Raw genomic sequence first — 11,283 nt, 5'->3', positions numbered from 1 at the left:
TCTCACTCCATGAGGATCAACACGGCCAAGTCAGATCAATACGGCCAAGTCAGATATCAACACGGCCCACCCTTTTCATAATCTTTTTCAGCATGATGCTCCAAAGGGCCATGGCAGACCTCAATGATCAGGACAGTATCTACATTTGATATCGTACTGATGGAAGCCTTTTCAACCTAAGGCGACTGAAGGCCCACACCAAGACCTTAAATCATCTTGTCTGGGAGCTGCTTTATGCTGATGACGCCGCCCTTGTTGCCCACACAGAAGCAGCTCTGCAGTGTTTAACATCCTGCTTTGCAGACACTGCTGAGCTCTTTGGGTTGGAAGTCAGCTTAAAGAAGACAGAAGTTCTCTACCAACCTGCACCTCAGGAAGTCTTCCATCATCTCCATATCACCATTGGCCAATCAGAGCTTGTTATAGATTTTAAATTCCATAGGGGAATTTTTCTTACCCTGCTCCACTCAAAAAAAAAAGAGTGAGTGGGGGGAATGGAGTCAATTAGCTTTACAAAAGATCTGGCCGAATTCCTAGCTAATGGCCCATCAGAGAGGTTAGGGGGAGAGGAGAAAGAAGTTTTGGGAGGGGGACAGACTGTGGAGTTTGCTCCTGGGGACGGAGACAGGAATCTGCGTGCAGGCATTTGGAGAAAAGGCCTGGAAGTCTTTTTTTCTGGCTTTTCGTCCTGGTGAGGCCGGACCACCGGACTCAGTCGGCTCGCACACTGCCTCGTGACTCCAGCCGGGACCTACTGGGTTTTCATCGGAGGGGTCTGTGCTTGCTGGGAGAGAAGGGAAGAGCCTCAGAACACTGTCATCTGGGAACAACAAGAACTGCAGGCCCTACACCTTCAGCAATCCAACAGCGCCTCCTGCAGGCCACGATTAGGACTGCGCTAAAGGACAGAGAAGTATTCACTCAGACCTTCTTTTTTCTAGGACTACTGTCTAGTTTTTTTGTGTTCTGTTACTGTTTTTGCCAATATACATATATCTTTTAATAAAGGGTTGTTATTTCTTCTGGTTTTTTTTCCACTCTTCCTCGATTAAAGCCCCTTAATTTTGAATTTACAATTGCTGAGAGAGAGGAGTTTAGTCTATCTCATAACTCATCCTCTTTAGCAAACATTCCAGTCTCCTCTGACTGTGACAGAGCTCAAATCAGTCCAGCAGTTTAATTACCTAGGTAGCCTCATCTCCTCGGATGGCAAGATTGATGGAGAGATAGACAACAGGTTAGCAAAGGCATGTAGTGCTTTCAGAAAACTCCATAAAAGAGTTTGGCGTAATAAACACGAAGAAAAGTACAAAGATCAGTGTTTACAAAGCCATAGTGCTGTCTACTCTTTTATATGGTTCCAAATCATGGGTCATCTATCGCCACCACCTGCGTCTCCTAGAACACCTCCATCAACGCTGTCTCCGTACAATCCTAAACATCCACGGGTCAGATGATGTGACCAATACATCTGTTCTAGAACAAGCAGCAGTTACAAGTATTGAGGCCATGTTGATGAGAACACACCTGCAGGACACGTCTCCAGGATGAAGGATCACCGCCTCCCTAAGATCTTGCTTTATGGTGAACTTGCCACCGACTGCCACAAGAGAGGAGCCCCGAAGAGGAGATACAAGGACTCCCTGAAACAACGTCTCAGCCTTGGCCATACTGATCAACATAACTGGTCTACTCTGGCCTCCAATCAGGAGACCTGGAGACACACTATTTATAACACTGCCGTTTCCTTTGAGAAAGCACGCAGGATCACTCTGGAGGAGAAAAGACAACGCAGAAAGAACCGTGTATTGCAGAATATACCACCTAAGGAGTCTTTCTGCTGTGCCTTTTGCAATCGGACATGTCTGTCTCATATTGGCCTTATTAGCCACCAGTGTGCTTGTAACAAATGTCGATAGAACCTTTTCCAAATCTTAGTTCACAAAGCCTAGCCATGATTAATATGCCACAGGAAATATAGCAGTAAAAACTGAAGTGTGGGGTGTGGATGTGTGTCTTGTGGTGGAAGGGAGGGATTGTCTGTTGCAAATGAGCTTGTTCACTTCATGGAAACCAGATCAGGCAGGCATTTTATTCCCTGATAATAAAATGTGTTTACTTTTCCCTTTACAGTAACATGGAACATTTTTTGGAATGATGCCTCTTCGTTTTTTTTGAGAAGAAACTCTCAGTGGTCATGTAAAGCCCAGTAAAGCCTTAGACTTTGCAGTAACTTTGCAAGATCTCAGGACTGAGGCAAGCTTGCCTGGCATTATTGGAGGGGGCCTTCTTGGCCTGCCTGGTGCTTTGGTTTAGTTAATCTAACTGTAACAACAATTCTTTCAATGATAGGTGACTGTTGCCTATTTTTTTTTATTTTGTTTACCTTTACACAGTCACGGAATAGCCATAATTCTATACTTTATAGTATAAAAATATCTCAATGTCTTTCTTGTCATCAGGGGCTCAAAACACAGGATTTGAAGTGCAGCCTAACGAGTGATGATTACAGGGAGACAGTCACTTCCCTGGTCCTGCTGGCCACACTATTTCTCATACAGGCCAGGATGCTATTGGCCTTCTTGGCCACCTGGGCACACTGGTGGCTCATGTTCAGTGGCTGTCAACCAGCCAGGTCCTTTTCCACTGGGCAGCTTTCCAGCCACTCTTCCCCCAGCCTGTAGCTCTGCCTGGGGTTGTTGTGACCTGAGTGCAGGACCTGGTGCTTTTCCTTATTGAACCTCATACCATTGGCTTCAGCCTATTGATCCAACATGTTCAGATCCCTCTGCAGAGCCTTCCTTCCCTCCAGCAGAGCAATCCTCTTATCTGATTTGTGTCATCTCCGAACTTACTGAAGGTGCACTTGATCCCCTTGTTCAAATCATCAGTAAAGGTATTAAACGGACCGGCCCTGGTACTGAGCCTCAGGGAACCCCACTAGTGAAATGAGAAATTCCTCTTTGTCTTGTTAAGCATTCCTGTCTCATGAGGGATCACAGTGGGTTTAAGTATTATAGCACAGACAGTGCCTACCTTGAAATGGGAAACCAGTTAGGGCTTTCCTATAGTAACAGTCTTCCTGTATTTATCTTCTTAAGGTAAATAGCAAGTGACAGCTTTGATGGAAAATTCATTATAATATGTACTTTAAAATGCTGTACAGGCTAAGCCAGTAACCTCAGAGAAGTATCTCCCTTTATTTAAAACAAAAACATTTATGGGGAACTCAGCAAAGACTGGATCTTCAAGCAAGTTCAGCAGCTCTGAGCACATGTCTGATGCCGGGGTATCACACAGTGTTTCTGAAGTTATGGGTACCCAATATCCCTGCTTTTGTTCTGGTATCAGAGGTGCTGGTCCCTGCAGCCTCCTGACTCCACAGTATCATGCAGAGCTCAGTGCTGAGCAAAGACTCAGTGGTGCCACTGAATGGTAAACTCTCTACTAGGGTCATGCCTTCATTTCTTTATGAGCCACATATGCTCTTCTCTCAACACCCATGAGTACAGGGTGCCTTCTAGTAAACCAAAAAATCACAGTGAGAGGGAGACTATCCTGAAAACCAGCTTGGCAATGATGCCAGCATGCCAGAACTGTCTTGCAGTGATGACAGCTGGTTTTTGTGGTGGAAGACACTAGGTGCATCAAAGCATCTGGTGACTGCAGGCCTCTCCTGATGGTAGTACACGTCTGATGATTGATTACCTGCAATATGTACAGGAGGAATTTCATCTCCTTCAGACCTTGATCTGTCTGGGACTGCTAGATCACTAATGAAGCTTTGCCTTTGTCATTTCCACTTGTGAAACACAAAAGAAATTTTGAAAAAGCGGTGACCTTGCCCGCCTGTAAATTAATGCAATAATTTTCATGCAGCAGGACATAATTTCCCAGATTGTATGGGTGTGGCATTCTTGCCTGAAGTCTTGCATCTGTCAGTTCATCATTGACAGCACATCAATGGATAAAAGCATGACTGCTGACTTCAAGTAGTGGGAAGACCTCTGTGCATTTGTAATTCTTGTTGCAATGGGCTTGATTCCTTGAAAAGGATCTGCGCTAATTAAGCTGCTCACTGCTGCAGAGCTCTTCATTCAGGTGTGTCACCATCAGGCACTGGGGAAAACCAGAACCACTGAGATCACTTACAGGTGTGGATTTGTTTGACTGATGTGAGGATGTCCTCCCTCTTCATCCACTTTGTTTATGGTAGGAACCAAATACGCTACAAGCTTAAGACCCTTGCTTAGACATTGCTAAGTAACGTTAAATTAGGTGACACTTCTTTGATTGGAAAAATGGGGTTTGGTTTTATATGACACATAAATATGGATGGAAGGGTCACATCTGCAGTATTACACCTGCAGTGTCAGCTGCAACTTATACTTGCTATTCATCTCTCAAGGAACCAGTCCTGATGTATTGTCAACTTTGCAAGACACTGTGATGAAGTAATTTAACCTCTCTGTATCTTAGTTTTCCTCATTTACTTAAAAAAATGTCTTACATATCTTTCATACAATTATATGACTCTAATTAATGATTTGACAACAACTTGTATATTTTCAAAGGAGCTCTCATATGCAAGCTTGGAACATTTTTTAGTTGTTTCCTGAGAGTCTGAAGAGTGGTAAATGTATTTGCATCTTAGATGAACAAATGTGGCCAGGTGAATAATGCTGCCAGGTAAAACTTCCAAGAATATTTCAGTATCTATTGTCTGTTGAAAAACATTCCTTTGGGAAGTCTTAAATAATATCTAATTTCTTTTCTAATTATGTTTTATTATGTTTTGTGTAGTGGTTTGAACTAGGTTTTCCCCCTGAAGCTAAGAAAAAGTGGTAACCCCCAAGGGGTGGTGACACTGGAGATTTGAAACAATCTGCGCTCCTGTGAAATATAAACATACCACAACCAAACGGAAGAGAAGAGTTGTAGTTGGGTGGTTGAAGAAGTGGTAGCCATGTTGTGAGCCACGAGGAAGCCCCTTGGAGGGCTCTGGCCCCCTCCCAGCCCCGACTGGGGGGACTGCAGAGACTTGGAACAGTGTTAGACTGAGCTAAGTGTCTGTAGTTATGCTGGGAGATGTTTTCTCCACCCTGGGCAGCGGCAGGAGTAGTGACAGACCAACGCTGACCGGAGAAATGGTGGCACAGGGCCAGAAGAGATAAGAAGCAGCAACAGAGGCATGCAGCACCGCAGAAAGGACTCCTGGAAGGAGAGCCGAGAAAAAGAGTTACAGAGTTACAGAGTTTTGGGGGTAAGAACTGAACCAGACCCCCCAAACTCCTTGGAAACGCCTCACGTTCTAGAAGAGAGGGGTGAAGTGCGACATGCACTGCAGAGAAGAGCTAAGAAGCTCAGTCGTCCTGAGAGTTCAGCCAGGATGGAATGCGGAGAGGGTGACCTTGGGGGCCCTCCCTTGCTGCAAGCTACAAAGAAGCTCGCAGCCTGAGGCAGGGCGCAGAGGCCCTGCAAGGAGCTTGAATCTCCTGGAGATACCAGACCGTCACGAAGACCCCTGTGCTCGTGATATGACCGTGGTGGAATGACCTTGTCTGGGGTGAACGTAGCCCACGGAAGACCCCTTTGCCTGCGTCAAGGGGCCGAGACAGGCTTGGAGGCCTCCCTCGTGAGTGCCGGCAGAAATCCAGCTATCAGCTGCTGCATGTGGAGAGGACAGATGACTGCTGCTGTAGAAGATACTTCTGCTTAGAGACTGGAAGGGATGTGTCCTTCTTCCCTCCTGGACTTTTATTTGGGGGGGAGAAGAGATCTGATCCATTGTAAATACTTATGTCATGGTAGAGATAGTTATGATCGTGTGTATAATGTATTATAATATTTATTTGTACAGTCATTGTAATATATTCCCTTTCCCCATTTGGAGTCTGGTGTGTTTTTTCTGGAAAAAACCCATCTCACATTAGGTTGAGATGTGACAGGGGGCTAGGACTAGGGAATTTAGATTTTGGGGCTATCTCAAACCATGGCATTTTGTTACTTTTCCTTCATTTTTAAACTTGCTGGTTTTTTCACTGTTCTACAGCTACCATCCCACTGCCTCAGCACCTATCAGGTGGCATATATTGCCAATGTTCCAAAGACTGGTTTTGAAATTTTCAGAAATAGTACATATTGATTTTCTGACTTAATGTGTGTTACATCCAAGTCTGGGAGCTTTATGCTAGTCTTCACCTTGAAAAGGAGAAGTTGCTTCCAGAACATAAAATTAGTGATTTTTTCAATGTGAATTGTCTCAACTAGATTACATTTGTAACATATAAACAGGAGTACCAGCAGTACCTGTACAAAAAGATATTAACAGATCACTTTCACAAATTTGAAAAAAAAGTTAAATGAGATCATCTAGAAAAAGAATCTTGTTATTTCTTATAAAACATTTCACTAGCTGCCCAACAAACTGACAGTCTAAAGGGCTATTAGGGTCTACGGGTTTGGTTTAGGAGTTTAAAAATATTATTGTTGTTCTTCTTGTTTCTTAAGCATTAGGCCTAGAGTTGAAAATAATTTTTTTCCAAAATATATAAATATTATTAGAGAAATAGAAAATAGCACTGGTGAATGTAAGTTAAAAGGGAAGCAAAAGTTTGTGAAGAGGAAGCTGTTTATGGAAAAATGTACTGACAAACAAAAAAAAGCTTGCAATAATCCATTGCTAGTTGGTACAGTTACTATATATAGTGCAGAAAACATGATAATTCAATAAATACCTTTGTTACAGACTTGATAGAAGCCTCTACTTCTGTCATGTAATAGTGAACACTTCTCAGTTCCAGTGATGATGAAAGATGATGTTACAGAACATCTCTGAAAATCAGATTGTTTAATCACCTATTGAAGGAGCCTACACCAGCAATTTTAACTCATTTAAACAAAATGGCTTAACATTCCTGTGAGTCATGAACACCAACTTTTTTCCCCTACCATGTGCCATAACCATTCCAAGAGACTTAAGCAAATACTGGGTCAGAGCACGAAGGAGTTACTCAGCCTGCTGTTTTGGACATTGATACTACATAAATAGTGGAAAATCAGCATAGGCCCTAAATAAAAAGATGATATTTCTGTTAGCAATCAGCATGAGTTAAGAAAAAAGGTCTGAGGAAAGGTCTGGTGTATTTGTGACATTTTAAAATTCTGTTTGATAAAAACAGCTTGTTAATTCAATAAACTAAGAAATCTCTGATGCACTTTATTTTGTGTTAGCATGCCATTCAGTTTAAAGCCTAGAATGGTACCAACCCAATATAGCACTCTGATAATGGATAAGGGACAGGTTTCAAGAACATAGTAGTGAATATCTCCTTTTCTCAGGCCACAGATATTTGACCCAGCCTTAGTGCTGTTTAACATTTCCCTGCACAATGAACATACCTGTTGATGTCACATAGCTGCTCATTCCACAAGAACAGGGGGAAAAGCAGATATAAAGATTGGTTATTTAGTATAGCTAGGATCCAAGAAAGCAATATACATTTCCATGGCTCTTTCATAAAAGATAATCTTATAACTGAAAGGCTCTCTAATGGAAAAAACCCACGGTAGCTTTTGGTCCTCACGAGCAAAGAGGGTTTTTCTGTGTTCAACACCTGCAAAGCTGGCACTGAACCTGCTATAATATTGCCTACTACTGGTCCCATGATCCAAAAAGGAGCTGAGATATGAAGAGAGTTCAGGGAGAGGCCCCAGGTTATGCTGGAACCTGAGTGTGAGCTGCAGTGTGGAGTGACATGCAGACTACTCTGTAGGACCATTTTCTCTCTTCACTAAACTAATAAGACTAAGAGATGGGGAATTGAAGTTAGACAAATTCCGACTAAAATGAAGACAGTTTTTCAAATAGTCACTGAAGCAACAGGGGTCATGATTCATACCTGGGGGAAATTATTTAAGTCTAAATTTCTTCTTTATTTTTTTGTTCTCTTTTCTAAAAAATACACTCTAGTTCAAGAACATGCATTGTGCGGGACCAGGCATTCCTTAAGGGAAGTTTGTTGTCTTTTGTTATGCTGAGTCCATTCTGACATTAAACCCTATTGATCTATTCATAAGGGGCTAAAGTCAATATTTAGGCATACAATAACACATCTGACTTTTCAAAATTCTTCATTTGATTTCATTAACCTTAACTTCTGGTTGTTACTCTACTTCTCATTGATTACCTGTAAATATAAAAGAATGAGGATGCATTAGTGATTTTGACTACTGAATTATTATCTGTGTCATTATCACAGTGAGGTAGAATTTCATAGTGTACATGTTTTTGTATATATTGATATCATATATTTTCAGTTTCATGAAAAAAGAAGACACTGGTGGAGGATCTTTCCTTTTTTTAGGTGAGTAAAGTTAGGTACCTGGTTAAGTACTATATTTCTTGAGAACAGATATAATGAGCCTCTTGCCAAAAACTTGTAAAAGTCTTCCCTTCAGCTGCAGAATAATTCCCCATGGGCTGAGAACAAGAGATCCCTCAGTCATCATACAACCTCTGATATCACCTCTGATAGCTACATTGCCAGTGAGCTGGAATACCCACTAAAAAGCAAAACCAGGGCTTTCCTTTTCAACATGGTTTATCTCCATACTATATAATATAAAAATTGAAAGATATTGTCAGTTAGGTCAGATACTAGAAACCCATGTATGAGTGCATAAAGCACTCAGATTAGGAAGAAGCACCACAGGATTTTTCTTTCAAGCAGTCAAGATAGCCAGTTGGGGTTTACCTTGATCTTTGAACTTGTCTTTGTGCAGTTTAGGTTTTGGGGTACATCTGAAGCATTTGAAGGCAGCTGTGCTTCATCAAGGCTGGATTCAGGAAACTTTTACAGTTTGCGTAGCTAGAGGAAATTGTCATCTGACATTACAGAATCACAGAATCATAGGATGCATAAGGTTGGAAGGGATCACGTTGGGTCATTAGGTCCAACCTCCCTGCTTAATCAGGGTCATCCTAGAGCACATTGCACAGGATCATGTCCAGATGGTTCTTGAATATCTCCAGGGGGGGAGACTCCACTACCTCTCTTGGCAGTCTGTTCCAGTGCACAATCACCTGCACAGTAAAGAAGTTCTTCCTCATGTTCAGGTGGAACTTCCTTTGCACCAATTTCTGCCTGCTGCCTCTAGTCCTATTGCTCAGCACCACCGAGAAGAGCCTGGCTCCATCCTCTTGATACCCTCCCTTATATACATTCATGGGGTCCCCTCTCAGTTGGCTCTTCTCGAGGCTGAACAGGCCCAACTCTCTCAGCCTTTCCTGAGAGATGTTCCAGTACCTTGATCATCTTTGTTGCTCTCCACTGGACCTGATCCAGAAGCTCCATGTCTCTCTAGTACTGAGAAGTCCAGAACTGGACACAGCACTCCAGATGTGGCCTCACTAGGGCTGAGTAGAGGGGCAGGATCCTCCCTTGACCTGCTGGCAATGCTCTTCCTAAGGCACTGCAGGATCCCATTGGTCTTGGCCACCAGGGCACACTGCTGGCTCATGGGCAGATTGTTGTCCACCAGGACCCCCAGGTCCTTCTCTGCAGAGCTGCTCCCCAGCAGGTCAGCCCCCAGACTGTGTTGGTGCCTGGGGTTATTCTATCCCAGGTGCCGGACCCTGCACTTGCCTTTGTTGAATTTCAAACAGGTCTCTGCCCATCTCTCCAACCTGTCGAGGTCCTTCTGAAGGGTAGCACAGCCCTCTGAGGTATTGGCCAGTCCCCCCAGCTTTGTGTCATCAGTGAACTTGCTGAGGAGGCATCTGCCCCTTCATCCAAGTCACTGATGGAGAAGTTAAACAATACTGGGCCAAATACTGAACCTTTTGGGACACCACTAGTGATAAGCCTCCAACTAGACCCTGTATCACTGATTGCAACCCTCTGGGATCTGCTGTTTAGCCAGTTCTCATTAACATTTACCAACAGTGACTTAAAATGTTATAAGATACATGTCATATATATATATATATATTTATGTATATAGACTCAAAGAGTAACTTCCCTATCTGAATCTTAACATTTGAAGATGAGTAGTAAAAATTATTTCTTCACATAACTCTACTGAAGACCAAGAAAGCACAACCACAGAGCAATTAAACCTTAGCACTATTTGGCATTATTTAGAAGTGGATATAAGGAGACTCTTCTACTCAACTGAACACAGTCTGAGTCACTTCAGAAGGAAACAAGGAGCTAATGGTTTTTCTGAATTGGAGCTTTGCCACAGCCCTCTATTGAACTGGAGCATGTGTTAAATGAGGTTTTCCACAAATACTACAAGTAGGTAAATGGACAGCAGTTTTGGCACAGTTGTTTGCTATACATAGGAATTAAGTTGTTAAAGGCAGTGGACAGAATGTTCAGCCTCTGAAGATGCTGTGCTTCATAAGAAAACTCAATCAGAATAAATCTCCTCTTTTAGGGAGACTGAAGGGAAGCCTTCTGTGCCGAGGAGGAATGGGCACTAGCTCCAAGTGACAATTTCATTGACAAGGCCACATTCCTCCAATGTAATAAGACTGTCTGAAGCTTTTTGCAGGGAACCCAGGGGTGGTCAAGCTGAAAAAAACCCAACCACCACCACAACAAAAAGCAAGCAAACAAATAAATAAAAACAAATACAAATCTGGAAAAGAAATCAATATCTATTAAAAATAAAATGAGTAGCAGCAGAAACAACAGTGGGGAAAATTCAATTTAAGTAAGAGAAAGAATGAGCCAATGACCTTTTCTATGATCTCCAGTATTCAAGGTTTCTATAAACACCATCAAACTCATGCAAATATGTTGTGCCAAAAGCATCTGAGACAAAGAATAAATAAATAAAAACCATATGGAGATCCTTTTGGTCACTGTGCCAGAACTAACCTTTGAAACAGGCTATAGTTCTAAATATGGGTAAGGGGATGTGGGGGAGTGAGTGGGAAGGGGGCCGGGAAGAGAGAGAAAGAATAAAAGACCTTTTGTTTTCTTCACTGAGGGAGAAGGCTCATTGCTCCAGGCAGTCTTCGTGAGTTTACTGTTCCAGGACACTTTGTCATTGTGGTGGCGTTGTTGCGTTCCTTCTCTTTGTCATATTCTATTGCAGTCTGGGACTTGACAGCAGCAAAGGATTTTTCTGAAATAGATTCAACTGGTTAGCATTGCATCCACCCACCCACATTCAAAAAGTCCCAAAATGTCATCAGTCACAGATAATTTTCTGAAAAACATAAACTCCTTGACTCTCTCAGGAACCATGACAAAAAACACAGCCTTAGCA

At 42.6% G+C, this 11,283-nt stretch overlaps 1 long non-coding RNA gene across 1 annotated transcript; it reads right to left on the bottom strand.

Moving 5' to 3' along the window:
• Positions 1 to 3,338: 3,338 nt before the first annotated feature.
• On the bottom strand, positions 3,339 to 11,142 carry LOC127463202 (uncharacterized). Its single transcript, XR_007900695.1, has 3 exons — positions 10,982 to 11,142; positions 6,738 to 6,834; positions 3,339 to 4,119 (listed from the first exon to the last, which is right to left on the bottom strand). It is a non-coding gene; the product is annotated as an uncharacterized LOC127463202 (long non-coding RNA).
• Positions 11,143 to 11,283: the final 141 nt, after the last annotated feature.

Source organism: Manacus candei, unplaced genomic scaffold (genome assembly GCF_025592945.1).
Source record: "Manacus candei isolate 608988 ecotype Guabito, Panama unplaced genomic scaffold, ASM2559294v1 h1tg000152l, whole genome shotgun sequence".
Classification (NCBI taxonomy): Eukaryota; Metazoa; Chordata; class Aves; order Passeriformes; family Pipridae; genus Manacus; species Manacus candei.
Note: the sequence above shows the minus strand (reverse complement) of the source record. Positions and strands in the feature narration are given on the sequence as shown.